At 41.7% G+C, this 18,261-nt stretch overlaps 1 long non-coding RNA gene across 1 annotated transcript; it reads left to right on the plus strand.

Annotated features, from left to right (window-relative positions):
• Positions 1 to 17: 17 nt before the first annotated feature.
• LOC123934258 lies at positions 18 to 11,794 on the plus strand. The gene is made up of 3 exons (XR_006816758.1): positions 18 to 264; positions 1,556 to 1,728; positions 11,310 to 11,794. It is a non-coding gene; the product is annotated as an uncharacterized LOC123934258 (long non-coding RNA).
• The last annotated feature ends 6,467 nt before the right edge of the window (positions 11,795 to 18,261 follow it).

Below are 18,261 nucleotides of genomic sequence, written 5' to 3' on the forward strand. Positions count from 1 at the left end.
GCGAGGTAGCACGCCGCCTTTAGCGGGGTGGGGTGGCCGCGAGGTGCGCTCCTCCCGCGAGTCCCAGACCCTGGTTGGAGGACGCGCCCCGCCACGGACTGTTGTGGAAAGCAAGGTCTCCGCCGGATGGTTGGTTGGGTCTGTGCTCTCAGAGGGCTTCAGGGGTGTGAAGGCCGAGGTTTCCCGCCTCCCATCCCCATGCTTTTGACAGACTGAGGAGAGCTTGGAACAACCACATGGAGGTGTGAAGGAGGAAGGCTCCAGGTAGAGGGAAGGGCACACACACAGACCCCAGGCAGCAACACGCCTGGTGGTTCTGAGGAGCAGAATGAGTGGCACGGGTGGCTGCAGCGTGCCAAGCAGAGGTCTTAGAATCCCAGCTAAGATCGGGAGACACCCAGTCCTGGAGGTGGGGGTGGGGGGAAGGGGAGAAGATAGGAACACGTTATTGACAAGAAAGTGTGCTGGGAAGTGTTTTATCTGACTGGATCTACATTCCGTTGAGAAGCTGATACTTCAGAAATGTAACGGGATCTTAATGTCTGGTGTGGGGTTTGCTGGAAGGAAATTATTTTTTAAAGATTTTGTTTATTTATTTGACACAGATCACAAGTAGGCAGAGAGGAAGGCAGAGAGAGGAGGAGAAGCAGGCTCCCTGCTGAGCAGACAGCCCGATGCAGGGACTCGATTCCAGGACCTGAGATCATGACCTGAGCTGAAGGCAGAGGCTTTAACCCACTGAGCCACCCAGGCGCCCCGCTGGAAGGAAAATTTGAACAGAGTTGTAATTTCCAAACTGCCACCAGTTCACTGGGTGATCCTCGGCAGTCACCTTTCTCTGGGCTTGGTTTGTATTTAGCTTGGTGAGGGGCACAGATATCAATGCCAGGGGGCAGTTAGGAGTGCAAATGAGTGGAGTGGAGCATTATAAGATATTGGGGAGTAACGGGGCCTGTGGTGACCCAGAGAGCTCGTGTTTTACCAAAAGGGGTTCCCAATTCTGGTTTTTCAAGTGTAACTGGTGCAAAAGAGAAAAGCACCCCATGGCTGCTGGGAGCTAGTTTACACTCTCCCTCTGGAAGCGTTGGTGATGCCAGGAGCCGGCCTGGCACGATCAGCTAGGCTACGGTGTTATCCTGTTGAGCATCAACAAGTTCACAGAACACCAACACCAGACAAAGGCGCTCTCTGATGGATTGAGAGAAAGACCATTTCATAATCATGTCTGAACACAAAAACAAGAACATTGCCCAAACCACAAAAATGACCAAACATAACCTCTACCCCCACAGTTTGAGTAACTGCTGCTTCTTTACGCAAGAGCAGCTTTAATCCCTCATTGATTCCTCCTAATTTCTAGATTAAAATTATTAAGATAACTAAAAAGAATTATCCCCACTTCCTAACAATATCCAACCTAGAGCAAATCTCCCTTCTCAAGCCCTCCTCGAAAATCATCTAACACTAGTGCAAATCCTATGGTAAGGCCACATTTCTTGCTGAGATGTCCATGATGGGTTCCCCATGCTGTGCCATTTCCCTTGTTCAACTACAGGTGGGCTCCCGCTGATCTTTGGCTGGAGGGCCAGAAGTGGAGAATCCACAGAGATTCAGCTGAAGCCCCTCACTACTTTGGCCTGGGATCCTCAACTCTAGTAATAATGTGCACATCTGAGACCTTTTGTGTGTCTAACTGTTTTGAGTTGCCATCCTGCCCATGGCTGGGAGGTAAGTTCTCACTAAATGTGAGCTCTGATATTTTGTTAAGACCCTGCGGTGTTGGGATTATTTTGTTTTCCTTACAATAAGGTACCCTTTGGTTTTATGATTTTCCAATTAGATTTTTATTTTTCCTTAGTAAAATTGTTTTCTGACTTTTTACACCTGCTCCTCTGATCTGTCCTCTTGTTCAGTGCTTTGAATGCCATTTGTCTGTAAGAGGGGGCATTTCTAGGGAAAGGACAGGTGTGCAGTCCTGGATGTCTGAGGGCATCACAAATCTGTTACTGCTCAAACTCTAGTGATTGTCCCTCTAAGAAGCTGGAGACAGCAGCCACTTAGGGGTTATATAACCAGTTAGCATGCTTGAGTGTCATTTGTTACCAGGAGAAACCAGAAAATCACCCTATCAACCAGTGTCCAATAAGTCTGTACTACAACCAGCCTTAGAGGCTATGGGATTCAAAGGTATCCTCAGACCAGTGTCTTTTGGATAAACTTTGCCTCAGATTGCTATTTTATTTATTTATTTATGATTTTATTTATTTATTTGAGAGAGAAATAGCAGAGAGCACACACTGGATTGGGGGGGGAGGGGGGAAGGGGAGAAGAAGAAGTTAGAAGCAGATTCCCTGCTGAGGCTTGATTCCAGGACACTGGGATCATGACCTGAGCCAAAGGCAGATGCTTAACTGACTGATCCACCCAGGCGCCCCTCAGATTGTCGTTTTAAATTGCTATAAGGACTTCTTCCTTAATTTTGTCTGTGTCCCTGGGAACTGCTTAGTTCCATTTCTTCTGCCCAGAATCAGGACATTTTTTTTTTCTGGCCCATGTCAATGATAGTTGGCCTTTGGCCAAGTTCTGCAGATATAGGGCTGCACAGCACCATCCTCATGGATCCTTGTCTCAATGAAAACTGGGCCAAATTTCTGCTTCCTTCTCACAATTACACTAACTTGTACCCTTACCTTTCTGACACCATCTCACTAGGGACAAGTTAGGACTGCAGTGGCCCGTAACAAGACTGTTTATTTGAGAGGTACCTCAGAACAAAAAAAAAAAAAAAAGGAAGAACCCCCCATGAAGAGATTATTTGTCTTGTTTGTTAAAAAGAGAGATTATTGGGGCACCTGGGTGGCTCAGTGAGTTAAAGCCTCTGCCTTCGGCTCAGGTCACAATCCCAGAATCCTGGGATCGAGCCCTGCATCTGGCTCTCTGCTCTGCAGAGAGCCTGCTTCCTCCTCTCTCTCCCTGCCTGCCTCTCTGCCTACTTGTGATCTCTGTCTGTCAAATAAATAAATAAAATCTTAAAAAAAAAGAGAGAGAGATTATTTTATGGGGTACTTGACTGGGTCAGTTGGTGGAGCATGCTACTCTTGATCTCAAGGTTGTGAGTTCAAGCCCCACATTGGGTGTAGAGCCTACCTTTTTTATTAAACAGTCAATATTTTTCTGTGTGTTTGTGTGTTTTTAAAAGATTTTATTTATTTATGAGAGAAAGAGAGAGAGAAAACAAGTGTGGGGAGGGGCAGAGGGAAAGGAAGAAACAGGCTCCCCATTGAGCAAGAAGCCCTATGTGGGGCTGGATCCTAGGACCCTACGATAATGAGCTGAGCCAAAGACAGATGTTTAACTGACTGAGCCACCCAGGTATCCTGTGTGGAGCCTACTTTAAGAAAAAAATGGTGGGGGAGATGCCTGGGTGGCTCAATAAGTTAAGTGTCTGCTTTTGGCTCAGGTCATTATCCTAGGGTCCTGGGATCAAGGCTCTTATCAGTGTCTTTGCTCAGCAGGGAGCCTGCTTCTCCCTCTGTCCCTCCCCAGCTCATGCCTTCGCTCTCTTTCTCTTTCTCTTAGAGATAAATAAATAAATAAAATCTTTTTAAAAAAGAAAAAGATGGGCGCCTGGGTGGCTCAGTGAGTTAAGCATCTGCCTTTGGCTCAGGTCATGATCTCAGTGTCCTGGGATCGAGCCCCACATCAGTCTCTCTGTTCCACAGGGAGCCTGCTTCCCCCTCTCTCTCTGCCTGCCTCTCTGCCAACTTGTGCTCTCTCTCCTTCTCTCTCTGTTTAGAATAAATAAATAAATCTAAAAAAAAAAAAGAGCTGGAGCTTAACTGACTGTGCCACCTAGGCACCCCCTTTGTATTGACTTTAAAAGTTAAATTATTATAGTTTTCATATATTATTTATCTAAATTGTTTTGTGTTTTTTTTTTTTTAAAGATTTTATTTATTCATTTGACAGAGAGAGAGTTCACAAGTAGGCAGAGAGGCAGGCAGAGAGAGAGGAGGAAGCAGGCTCCCTGCTGAGCAGAGCGCCCGATGCGGGGCTCGATCCCAGGACCCTGAGATCATGACCTGAGCCAAAGGCAGCGGCTTAATCCACTGAGCCACCCAGGTGCCCCTCTAAATTGTTTTTAAATAGTCACCATGTTGTACATTATATCTCAGAACTTATTTATCTTGTAAATGGAGGTTTGTACCTCCTGATCACCTTCACCCATTTCCTCCACCCCCACCCCCTGCCTCTTTCAACCACCAATCTGTTCTGTTTCTGTGAGGTGGTTTTTTGTTTGTTTGTTTGTTTTAGATTCCACATATAAGTGAAATCATATGGTATTTCTCTTCCTCTAACTTATTTCACTTAGCCTAACACCTTCAAGGTCCATGCGTGTTGTCACAAATGGCAGGATTTCTTTCTTTTTTATGGCTAATATTCCATTGTATATACCTGCCAAATCTTCATCTATTTATCCAAAAGACACTTGGGTTGTTTCCATATCTTGGCTATTGTAAATAATGCCTCAGGGACACCTGGGTGGCTCAGTGGGTTAAGCTTCTGTCTTCGGCTCAGGTCATTATCTCAGGGTCCTGGGATCAGGCCCCACATCGGGCTCTCTGCTTGGTGGGGAGCCTCCTTCCCCCTCTCTCTCTGCCTGCCTTTCTGCCTACTTGTGATCTCTCTCTCTGTCAAATAAATAAATAAAATATCTTTTAAAAATAATGCTTCAATAAACATAGGGGTACATGTATCTTTTTGAATTAGTATTTTCATTTTCTTTGAGTAAATACTCAGTAGTGGAGTTCCTGGATTATGTACTATTTCTATTCTTGATTTTTTGAGGGCCTCCATACTGTTTTCCACAGTGACTGCACCAGTTTATACATTTGCAATGACTGTACACCTGTGTTCTCTCTTCTCCACATCCTTGCCAACACTTGTTTTTTTTTTTCTTGTCTTTTTGATACTAGCCATTCTGACTAGTATGGTGTGATATCTCATTTGTGGTTTTGATTTGCATTTCCCTGATGATTAGTGATGTTGAGCATCTTTTCATGTATCTGTTGGCCATCTGTATGTCTTCTTTGGAAAAATGTCTGTTCCGATCCTCTGCCCATTTTAAAATCAGATTGTGTTTTTTGGTGTTGTGTAAGTTCTTTATATATTTCAGAAAATGATCCCCTTATTGGATATGTCATTTACAAATGTCTTCTTATATTTAGTAGGTTGCCTTTTTTTTTTTTTTTAAGATTTTATTCATTCATTTGAGAGAGACAGAGAGAGCATAAGCAGGGGGAGAGGCAGAGGGAGAGGGAGAAGCAGACTCCCCACTGAGCTGGAAGCCTGATGTGGGGCTCCATCCCAGGACTGGAGATCAAGATTTGAGCCAATCACGCATCCCACCTTTTTGTTTTGTTGATAGGTTCCTCTGCTATGCTAAAGCATTTTATTTTAGTGTAGTCTGAATAGATTATTTTTGCCTCTGTTCTCCTTGCTCGAAGAGACATATCTAGGAAAATGTTGCTAAGGCTAATGTCTAAGAGATTACTCCTTATGTGTGTTTTTAAGAAATGTTGTGGTTTCAGGACTCACATTTAAGTCTTTAATCCATTTTGAGATTATTTTTGTGTATAATGTAAGACAGCGGTCCAGTTCTGCATGTAGTTGTCCAGTTCCTCCAGCACCATTAACTGAAAAGACTTCTTTTCCCTATTGTATATTCTTGCCACCTTTATTGTAGATTAATTGACCGTATAAATGTGGGTTAATTTCTAGAGTCTTTTTGTTCCATTGATTTATGTGTCTATTTTTGTGCCAGCATCATATTCTTTTGATTACTATAACTTTGTAGTATAGCTTGAAATCTGAAATTGTGATACCTCCCACTTTGTTCCTCTTCCTCATTGCTTTGGCTACTCAGGGTCTTTTGTGATGCCATAAAAATTTAAGGATTCTTTGGTGTTTTAGATATACTCTTGGTTATTTTTTTTTAAGATTTTATTTATTTATTTGACACAGATAGAGACAGTGAGAGCGGGAATACAAGTAGGGGGAATGGGAGAGGTAGAAGCAGGCTTCCCTCTGAGCAGGGAGCTTAATGTGGGGCTCAATCCCGGGACACAGGATCATGACCTGAGCTGAAGGCAGAGGCTTAACGACTGAGCCACCCAGGTGCTCCTTGGTTATTTTTGAAAAGAGTCCTGATTTTATTTTTTATTTATTTTTTATTTTTTAGATTTTATTTATTTATTTGACAGACAGAGATCACAAGCAGGCAGAGAGGCAGGCAGAGAGACAGAGAGGAGGAAGCAGGCTCCCTGTCAAGCAGAGAGCCCAATGCGGTACTCTATCCCAAGACCCTGAGATCATGACCTGAGCCGAAGGCAGAGGCTGAATCCACTGAGTCACCCAGGAATCCCAAGAGTCCTTATTTTTGAAAAAAGTTAAGCTCCTAATATCCATTGTTGCTCATTGCTATGTCTTTTTACATTGCCTACAAATATTTTTCTTTAGATATTTGTTTCTTATATATTGTTTACTCTACAACTGTTCTTTGCCCTTCCTAAATTCAGGCCTCAAACTTAGACTAATAACATTATTAGGCTATTTTTTATGCATAAACTATCTTCGGATTTTCTAAAACGGCTATTAGATAACACAGAGATCTTCTTTATTTTATAAAATGAGGAACAATAGGAATAATTAAGTTTATCTGGAATTCTCTGAAATTTTCAAAATTCAAAATTCTCTGAAAAATTAAGAATGTAGAAGACCAAAATACCTGCATAATTTTTTTAAAAGTTACTAAATCAAAAAGAGGCTTTCTTCCTAAATTATTTACACATGAGTCAAGTATAAGTTAATATAAATATGTCAATGATTATATACTTTTCAGTTTAAAAAAAGCATAATCAGGGGTGCCTGGATGGCTCAGTGGGTTAAAGCCTCTGCCTTCACCTCAGGTCATGATCTCAGGGTCCTGGGATCAAGCACCGCATAAGGCTGTCTGCTCGGCGGGGAGCCTGTTCCCCCTCTCTCTGCCTGCCTCTCTGCCTATTTGTGATCTCTGTCTGTCAAATAAATAAATAAAATATTTTTTTAAAAAAGCATAATCATTTTGAAGCACAACGACTGGTAGGATAACTATCTATGAAAGGATTTGTTTCCAGGATTTTAGATTCACAGGCATCTTTCCTTTTTGCTCATGAAACATCTGAGCAAGCCTTAGGGGTACCAGTCAATTACCTGGGGATCATCAGACACCTACTGCTTATGTCAGTTTTTCCTTAGATCCAATAGCCAAGGCATATCTACCTTGTCTAATAGCTATAGAAACAATAGCAGACTGTGTGAAACTTTCCCTTGATTTAGTTCTAAGGTTTCTGCTAACTATATGGTTCCCCATATTAAAGACTCTTCTTCTGACAAAAAAACGCTCAACAGTTCTCAGCTGGTGGTCTATCTGCCTATGAAATACTATTTTTTTCCTTTTACACGTTACTGTCCATTACTACAACCCTGTAAGCCAAGCCAAGCCACCCTCCTTTTCTTACACAAAGAAAGAGAAGCCCATGGTTGTTTTTCTCTGTTAGGGAACTAGCAAGTCCTGGAAGGACCTTCTAGAGAGTCCCATGTACATCCCTACTTTAATGGTATTTGTTGATTAATCTCATTTAAAAAAGAAAAATACCATTACCTAACATCTAATGATAAAAGACTGAAAGCTTTTCCTCTAACATCATGAAAATGATGAGAATGCCTGCTATTGCCACTTCTGTTTAACATAGTACTGGAAGTCCTAGCCAGAGCAGTAAGGCAAAAGAAAAATTGAGAGTTGTCCAAATTGGGGGGAAAAAAAGAAGCCATCCAAATTGGAAAGGAAGAAGTAAAATTATCTTTTTTAAAAAAAGATTTTATTTACTTATTTGACGGAGAGAGACACACAGCGAGAGAGGGAACACAAACAGGGGGAGGGGAGTGGGAGAAGTAGGCTTCCCGCTAAACAGGGAACCCCATGTGGGGCTCCATCCCAGGACCCTGGGATCATGACCTAAGCTGAAGGCAGCCACTTAATGACTGAGCCACCCGAGTGCCCCTAAAAATCATCTTTTTTTTTTTTTTTAAGATTTACTTATTTATTTTAAAAAGAGAGAGTGAGAAGGGGGAGGGGCCGAGGGAGAGGGAGAGGATCTCAAGCAGACTGCTCACTGAGTGTGGAACCTGATGCGTGGCTCAGTTTCACCACCTTGAGATCATGACCTGAGCTGAAACCAAGAGTCGGACACTTAACCAGCTGCACCACCCAGGTGCCCCCGTAAAATCATCTTTGTTCAAAGGTGACATGATCTTCTATGTAGAAAGCCCTAAAGATTCTACCAAAAAAAAACCATTAGAGCTAACAAAGGAATTTAACAAAGTTGTAGGAATCAAAATTGACACATGAAAATCAGTTGTTTCCATATGCTAACAATGAGCAATATGAAAATGAAATTAAGAAAACAATTCCATTTACAATAACATCAAAAATAATAAAATACTTAGGAATAAGCTTAACCAAGGAGACAAGGGGCTCATACACTGAAACCTATAAAAAGCTGCTGAAAGGAAGGTTTAAGGAAGATGCACATGTTTATGAGTTGGAAGAATTAATATTGTTCCGATGTTGATACTACCCAAATCCACCTAAAGCCCAACAGTGATTTTTGCAGAAATATGACAATCCATCCTATAATTCGTATGGAATCTCAGTGGACCTTGAATAGCCAAAATTATTTTGAAAAAGAACAAAATTGGGGATGCCTGGGAGGGCTCAGTCTGTAAAGCATCTGCCTTCAGCTCAGGTCACGATCCCAGGGTTCTGGGATCAAGTCCTGCATCGGGATTCTTGCTCAGCAGGGAGTCTGCTTCTCCCTCTGCCTGCTGCTCCCCCTGCTTATACTCTCATGTCTCTCTCTCTCTCTAACAAATAAATAAAATAAAATCTTAAAAAAAAAAGAAAAATAACAAAATTGGAGATCTCACACTTTCTGGTTTCAAAATGTATTACAAAGCTATAGTGATTAAAACAGTGTGCCAGCTGGCATAAGATAGACATGTAGACCAATGGAATAGAACAGAAATAAACCGTCAAACATATGGTCAAATGATTTTCAGCAAGGATACCAACATCATTCAATGGGGGAAAGCTAGTCTTTTCAACGAATGTTGTTGGGAAAAGGGGATCTCCACCTTTACCTTACCCCATATATAAAAGGTCATTCAAAATGCATGGAAGAACTAAACATAAGACCTGAAATTATAGTTTTAGAAGAAAACATAGGGGAAAAGCTTCATGATGTTGGATTTGGCAATAATTTCTTGAATATGACGCCAAAACCACAGACCAAAAAAAAAAAAAAAAAGATAAACTAGACTACATAAAATTTAAAATTTCTGTGCATCAAAGGACACAATCAACAGAGTGAAGAGACAACTCATGAAATGGGAGGAAATATTTGCCAGTCCAGTATCTGCTAAAGAGTTAATATCTGGACTATATAAAGAAATCCTACACTCAACAACAGCAACAACCAAAAATTAACCTGATTAAAAAGTAGACAAAGCCCTTAAATAGGGGTGCCTGGGTGGCTCAGTTGGTTAAGCAGCTGCCTTCAGCTCAGGTCATGATCCCAAGGTCCTGGGATCAAGCTCCATACTGGGCTCCCTCACTGGGGAATCTGCTTCTCCCTTTCCCTCTGCCCCTCCCCCTGCATTCCCCAAAGAAGATATACAAATAACCAGCAACACATGAAAAGATGCTCAGCATTACTAATCATTAGGGGGATGCAAATCAAAACCAAAATTAGCTACCACCAAAATAATACCACTATTATGCTGACTACTATAAAAGGGGGGTGGATAGCAAGTATTGGCAAAGATACAGCAAAACTAGCCTTGTACACTGCTGGTAGGAATATAATTTTGTGCAGCCATATGAAAAATAGTAGAAATAGTAGAATAAATAGATTTTATTTATTTATTTGACAGAGAGAAGAGACACAGCCAGAGAGGGAACACAAGCAGGGCAAGTGGGAGAGGGGGAAGCAGACTTCCCATTGAGCAGGAAGCCCGATGTGGGGCTCAATCCCAGGACCCTGGGATCATGACCCAAGCTGAAGGCAGACGCCCAACAACTGAGCCACCCAGGCGTCCCATATGGTAGCTCTTCAAAAAGTTAAAACTAGACCTATCATATGATCCAGCAATTCCACTTCTGGTGGAATTGAGAGCAGAGTCTCAAAGAGATGATGGCACAGCCATATTTATAGCAGCATAGCCACAAGAGCCAGAAAATAGAAGCACCCCACGTGCCTATCAACAGATGAATATCAGGATAGACAAAATATGGTATCTACATACAAAGAAATATTATTCAGCCTTAAAAAAGAAGGAAATTCTTGGCACCTGGGTGGCTCAGTGGGTGAGGCCCCTGCCTTCGGCTCGGGTTATGATCTTGGGGTCCTGGGATCGAGCCCCACATCAGGCTCTCTGCTCAGCAGGGAGCCTGCTTCTTCCTCTCTCTCTGCCTGCCTCTCTGCCTACTTGTGATCTCTGTCTGTCAAATAAATAAAATCTTAAAAAAAAAAGAAGGAAATTCTGACAGATGCTCTAATACGGTGAACCTTGAGGCCATGATGCTAAGTGAAATAAGCCAATCACAAAAAGACAAACACTGCATGATTCCACTGTTATGGGGTACTAAAATAGTCAAATTCATAGACAGAAAATAGAATGGTGGTTGCCAGGGGCTGGGGGGAAAGGAGAATGGGGAGTCATTATTTAATGACAGAGGTTCAGTTTTGCAAGATGAAAAAAGTTCTGGAGCTGGATTGTTGTGATGGTTGCACAAGGTGAATGCATTTAACACAACAGAACAACACCTTAGAAGTGTACTATACACTTAAAAATGGCTAAAATGCTAAGCCATAAGATTTATCGTATGTGTATTTTCCACAATTAATAATTTAAAAAAGAAAGAAAAAAAAATTCCAAGCAGCCTTGGATTTTAGAATTCCAAGCCACAATCTTGTGTTTATCCTTATAAGCTCATCCCAGATATTAAATCAGTTCAGATGGTAAATTAATTACCTTCACCCACCCTGCAAGCTGATGAAAGATAAAAAAACAAATATTTATACTGCTATTGGTTTACACTTTCAGGTTAATTCATGACTTTAAGGTTCATCAGAAATAGAAGTTCTAACTTAGGAAATCAGTGTGGCATTATTATGTAAAATTGAACACTCATATATGCTATTGTGCAGGTTCTGGGCCTGTTTGCCCTCAGATCCACTCCTCATATAATCCTCTGATATGCTCAGTTTTTTGGCTGGATGATTACTACAGGATGCACGTCTCAGGCAGCCATGTCAGCTGGCTTCCAGTTCAAGCAATGGAGGGGGACTGTGAAGCAGATGAAGGAAGGAAGAAGCCAGGGTATTTCTCTTCCAGCACCCTCCTCCACCCTCACTCCCGTCGCCATGTCACGTAGCTTCCTCTGTCATGACTGTAGCTTGCACGTGGGTCCAGGTCCGACAGGAGAGACTAGCCATAATTCCAGCTTCTCCAGATAACCCTGGCCCTGGGATCTGGTAATGCTTTGTTCCACCATCCTAGGTAGCAGTGGTAACAGGTTTCTGCTATTGTTAATTTTTGGCTTGCCTTACCATTTCTTTTTTTAAGATTTTATTTATTTATTAGAGAGAAAGAGAAAGAGAGCATGAGAAGGGGATGGGTCAGAGGGAGAAGCAAGACTCCCCGCTGAGCAGGGAGTCCAATGCTGGACTCAATCCCAGGACTCCAGGATCCTGACCTGAGCCAAAGGCAGTCGCCCAACCAACTGAGCCACCCAGGCACCCCGCCTTACCATCTCGTTAGGCTTCTCAGCCATCAGTTATCATAGCCCTCAGCAATAAAAAGGATCAAACTATTGAAACATGCAATAACTTAGACCTCAGGGGAGTTATACTGAATGAAAAAAGCCAATCACAATATGTTCCATACTATATGATTCCATTTATATAACATTCTAGAAATGCCAAAATCATGGAGAGGGAAAATAGAGTAGTGGTTTCCAAAGGTTAAGATAGGGGTCGGGGTAAGGAGAGGGGATGAGTGTGACTATAAAAAGGATAATATGGGGGCGCCTGGGTGGCTCAGTGGGTTAAGCCTCTGCCTTGGGTTCAAGTCATGATCTCAAGGTCCTGGGATCGAGTCCCGCACCCGGCTCTCTGCTCAGCAGGGAGCCTCCTTCCCCCTCTTTCTCTGCCTGCCTACTTGTGGTCTCTCTCTCTCTCTCTCTCAAATAAATAAATAAAATCTTTTTTAAAAATTAAAAAAAAAAGATAATACGAGGAATCTTTGTGGTGAAGCAACAGTTCTGTATCTCCATGGTGATAACGTGATAAAATTCAGTATGCACACAAACCCAATTAACGCACTAAAACAGATGAAATCAGAATTGTCTGTGGATTGTCCCAGTAGCACTTTCCTGATTGTGACCCAGTACTGTGATGATGTTAGATGTTACCATCGGGATTGTTACCATTTCTTTGGATAAATGCCCAGCGTGTAATTACTGGAATTACTTGTGGCTCCATTATTACTTCCAAATAAAAAGTGATTAAATTTTTAAAAAGAAACAGAGATTTCCTGACTTTTCTCTCTAAAATGGACAGCACATTAAGAACTTTTAGGTGTTTCGTTGCTATCTAAGAGGTAAGCATAGTCAAAGTGGAGTTTAGCAAGAATGCTCCTTGATATTGCCAACACAGCAGAGATAAATTGACAACATTGAATGAACATGAGTGGGGGTGACTTTCAGGGTAATGCCGAGGATGTTTCCAACACATATCCTGACTGCCGATTACATATCCCTGCAATGCCATAAAGGTAGGACATGGACAGGAACCAAAGCCTCCAGGCCGTGTGAACAACTCCAAATGAATCATGTTGTATATTCTGGTTATTTTTGTTTACTCTCAGGACAGATTGAGACTTTCTCTTGCTGGAGAGCTAAGCACATCCTGGTGGAGAAAAATGACTTGAAAATTTAAAATTCCCAAGAAGGGGTTTCAGTTTATCTTTCTGGTAACAGAAACACATATTTACCTGGTACCATTATTTTCTTAATTGACTTGAAAAATAAATTTTTTATATCATCCACCATCTTTGGCAAAAATAAGAGAACTAAAGAAATACGAAAACTCATGATTATCAAAACTCTCAGAAACCCCAAGCCACTGTACCACAAGATCAATCCCCTCTAGGATTCACAAGTTATTTCCTTCTGTGTTAACTGTCCCAGGCATCTGGGAATTACTTCAATCCTAGACTGATCCCGCTGTAAACTTACAGGACTAATTTCTGCAGGGACTTGTATAATACCTCTAGACTTATCACCAATAAAAACAAGCTATATTGTCAAAACACCCACTTAAGCAGCCTGGAGATTTGGTCTTCTGGAAAAGGATCAAGAAAAAAACTGTCCATGAGCCTCTACAGAAAGGACTTTTAACAGATAAGTGATACAAAATAGTACAAAATAAATTCCCAAGTTGTTGATCCCAGGGCTTATATTTCCCAGATAAGACACACATCACTTTCTCCTGAGTACTGGGCATCTAGTTCATTAGGGGACCTCACACCGAGGATTCTTGGCAGTTCTCTTAGAAGCTGCTGACTGTGGGCAGTGTCTGTCCCAGGTGATGGAACAAGATGCTAACTGAACAACTTCTGCAGAAGACAACAGAACAAGATTGATACTTTAGTTCTTCAGTATCTTTTCCCATACCCTTTGTTCTCTGAGAAATCTTACCTGTTTTTGTCTTTAACACCCCCTCTTTAACTGACTGAAGTTTTCTTAACATGATCTTCTCTATGAGGGTACCTGGGTGGCTCAGTTGGTTAAGTGTCTGCCTTCAGCTCAGGGATTTAGCCCCGCATCCATGGCTCTCTGCTCAGCGGGGAGCCTGCTTCCCCTTCTCTCTCTCTCTGCCTGCCTCTCTGCCTGCTTGTGATCTCTCTCTCTGTCAAATAAATAAATAAAATCTTAAAAAAAAAAGAAAAAATATGCTGCTGCGTATTTCTTAGACCTTAGCTACTGCTCTGAGTTTTTTTTTCTGATAGGTAGGCAATGCTCAATTATTTTACACAATGTGCATATTATAAAAATATTGAAATCACATATTGAAAGTTATCACTAATCTAAGTATAATATACCATTTTACTTTATTTTGATTTTTTAAAGATTTATTTGTAAGGAGAGAGAGATAAAGAGAGAGTCGGGAGAGGGGCAGAGGAGAGGGATAGAGAATCGTCAAGCAGATTCTCTGCTGAGTGTGGAGCCCAATGTGGGGCTCAATCCCAGGACCCTGAGACCACGGCCTGTGCCAAAATCAATAGCCATTGCCTAACAGATTGAGCTACCCAGTTGTCCTACAGTATGCCATTTAAAATTTGTTTTTATTTTTCTATTTTTATTTATTTATTTTTTAAAAGATTTTATTTATTTATTTGACAGAGAGATCATGAGTAGGCAGAGAGGCAAGCAGAGAGAGAGAGAGGAGGAGGAGGAAGCAGGCTCCCCGCTGAGCAGAGAGCCCACTGCGGGGCTTGATCCCAGGACCCTGAGATCATGACCTGAGCCGAAGGCAGAGGCTTAACCCACTGAGCCACCCAGGCACCCTTATTTTTCTATTTCTTTTTAAATATTTTTTTATTTTTTTGACAGACAGAGATCACAAGTAGGCAGAGAGGAAGAAGCAGGCTCCCCGCTGAGCAGAGAGCCCGATGTGGGCTCTGGGACCCTGGGATCATGACCTGAGCCGAAGGCAGAGGCTTTAACCCACTGAGCCACCCAGGCACCCCTATTTTTCTATTTTTAAGGTACAGTTGACTTATAATGTTATTATGTTAGTGCAGGTGTACAGTGTAGTTATTGGACAATTCTATACATTACTCAGTGCTCACTACAATAATATAGTGTAGTCACCATTATTATTGACTGCATTATTATTGACTACATTCCCTATGTTATACTTTTCATCTGTATGACTTATTTATTTAATAACTGGAAGTTTGTACCTCTTAATTACCTTCATCTATTTTGCCCATCCCCCCCACTCTTCTCCCATCTGGCAACCACTAGTTTGTTCCTTGTATTTATGTTTCTGTTTTGGTTTGTTTGTTCATTTCCTACTTTTTAGATTCTACATATGAGTGAAATCATATGGTTTTTGTCTTTCTCTTTCTAATTCACTTAGCATGGGGCGCCTGGGTGGCTCAGTGGGTTAAAGCCTCTGCCTTCAGCTCAGGTCATGATCCCAGGGTCCTGGGATCGAGCCCTGCATCAGGCTCTCTGCTCAGCGGGGAGCCTGCTTCCTCCTCTCTCTCTCTGCCTGCCTCTCTGCCTACTTGTGATCTCTGTCTGTTAAATAAAAAAATAAAATCTTTTAAAAAAATAATTCACTTAGCATAACACACTCTAAGTCCATCTACGGTGTTGCAAATGACAAGATCTTATCCCTTTATATGACTGAGTAGTATTCCATTGTTTGTGTATATCACATCTTTTTTATCCATTCATCTATTGGTGGACGCTTAGATTGCTTCCATATCTTGGCTATTATAATGCTACAATAAACATAAGGGTGCATGTATCTTTTCAAATTACTGTTTTCATTTTCTTTGGGTGAGTGCCTAGCAGAAGAATTATTGGATTGTATGGTATTTCTATTTTTAATTTTGTGAGGTAGCTCCATACTGTTCTCCACAATGCTTGTACCAATTCACGTTCCCACCAACAGTGCTAGAGGGTTCCCTTTTTTCCACATCCTCACCAACACTTGTTATTTGTATTGCTCTGAGTTTAACTCATTGTTGGATGTGTTGCCTCTCCACCTAATCCTGCTGACAAAAAATAAATAAATAAATAAGTAGTGGCCTCAAATACTTTAGAAGGCAGATCCTTCCACAAGTCCTTTCTGATCTTAAGTTTTCTTCACATAATTAATTCCAAAGTTTGGCCCTATAAAAATTTGGATCTGGACAAAATGTTTTTGCTGAGGTCATTATATCTGTACCAGTTAAACGTAGGTTATCAGGAATGGGAACTAATGTTGGGGCTATTCTTGCTACAGACACTCTAACCTACTTACAGTAATTGTGTAACTCTGCTCGAGGAATCTGTCCACCTCAAGAGTCCAAAAACTGTGTATACTTATTGTGATATGTGATACTTATCCCTCAGTTCAACCTATGCCTCACTGGGATCCTACTTCTTATTTAGACATCAAGCTTTTGCTTGCTACTAACTTATCCTACACACTCAGGGTGATTGTTAGAGTGTCTCAGATATTTCCAACTACCACCTCTCCAGTGGGTCATGTTTTTCTGACAATGGCACCTAGAAATCTCTGAAATGAGACAAGAATAAGCTACTCAGGAAAACTCCCAGGAGGCGTAACCTATTCCCTTACCATGCATATAATATGAGCTTCATTTCCCTAAGAGGGATAATACTACTGGAGAAGATGATCCAAAACTTGTCTTTAACCTCAGCAGACATCATAAATGACACAACGTCTACTCGGGAGAAAACAACCGATTTAAATTTAAATTTATTAACCCAGGGGAAAGTTATGCTTTAGCAAACACCTCTTGCTGCACCTACATAAATACAGGTCAAGTAGGAAAGTCTGTGACTATGCTAAAAAAAGTCACCTGAATTTTTAAAAAAGACAAGCTGGACTTTGGGTCATGTTTTCATTGCCTGGATTTGATAACCTGGAGCCCTGTCTTCAGGGCCCATTACAGGAAATAATAACCGTTTTTTCTTCTGGTAGTTTCCAGGAAGATAGTCAGCTGATGTACCATCTTCAGAGTCTTAAATGCTACTGTGCAACCATCATCATGTCAGAGAACTCAACAACTCTAGCTGTAACAAAAGGAAAAGGTGAGACGGACCTACGTCTAACTATGGATGTTCTCTCCACAATCTCCTAATGAGCAAAGTCTTGGGAAAGGCGAAGAGAGCTGGGTAGTAGACTAAAGTCCTGAGGCTGACTTCCTCTGTCCTGGACTAAGAGGGAAGCTGAGACAGAGAAGGGAGCCTCTGACAGCCTGGAGCTGGCCTGGCACTATCATCGAGGCTCCGGGGTTGATAGGAGCCAGTATGACACTGGGTTTTCTCTTGATAAGCACGAATAGTTTCCCAAAACACCAACACAACAAGACAAAGCCTCCACTGCGACAGATCAAGACAAAAACAAGACCAGTCTGTCATGACTGAACACAGACAAAAACAAGAACATTATCCAAACAGAAACGATCAAATATCCTCATCCTGGCTAATATGATAATTATGCTCCTTTATAAATTATAGTTTTAGTTTTGCTCCTTTTCCCCCCGCATTTTAGATAAAAAGTTTTAAGATATCCAGGAGTGCCTGGGTGGCTCAGTCAGTTAAATGTCAGCCTTCAGCTCAGGTCATGATCTTGGGGTCCTGGGATCGAGCCCCGCATCAGGCTTCCTGTTCAGCGGGGCGTCTGTTTCTCCTGCTCCCCCTGTTTGTGCTCTCTCTCTGTCTCTCTCTCTCTCAAATAAATAAAATAAAAATTTTAAGCAATCCGGGGCGCCTGGGTGGCTCAGTGGGTTAAGCCGCTGCCTTCGGCTCAGGTCATGATCCCAGGGTTCTGGGATCGAGCCCCGCATCGGGCTCTCTGCTCAGCAGGGAGCCTGCTTCCTCTCTCTCTCTGCCTGCCTCTCTGCCTACTTGTGAACTCTGTCTGTCAAATAAATAAATAAATAAATCTTTAAAAAAAATAATTTTAAGCAATCCAATCTCAGAACTATCCCTTCTTCCTCATAGCATTCAAACTGGCAAAGGCCCTTTCCTTGAGTCTTCCCCAGGAACCTAACACAAGCTCAAGTCCTATAAGAAGTCATCTCTAACATCTTACTGAGATGCCCTACAATTTCCCACATTGTGTGGTCTCCCTTATTACAATGAGTCAACAGCCCAACTTTGTTTAATTATAGCTGTATTCTTGGTGGCCTTTGACAGGAGGGCATTGTCACTGGAAATTGGCAATTGGCTTTTTTTTTTTTTAACTGAAAGATACTGGTGTTTTTTTTTTGAGATTTTATTTATTTACTTGACAGAGAGAGATCGCAAGTAGGCAGAGAGGCAGGCAGAGGGAGAGGGGGAAGCAGACT

Source organism: Meles meles, chromosome 21, assembly GCF_922984935.1.
Source record: "Meles meles chromosome 21, mMelMel3.1 paternal haplotype, whole genome shotgun sequence".
Classification (NCBI taxonomy): Eukaryota; Metazoa; Chordata; class Mammalia; order Carnivora; family Mustelidae; genus Meles; species Meles meles.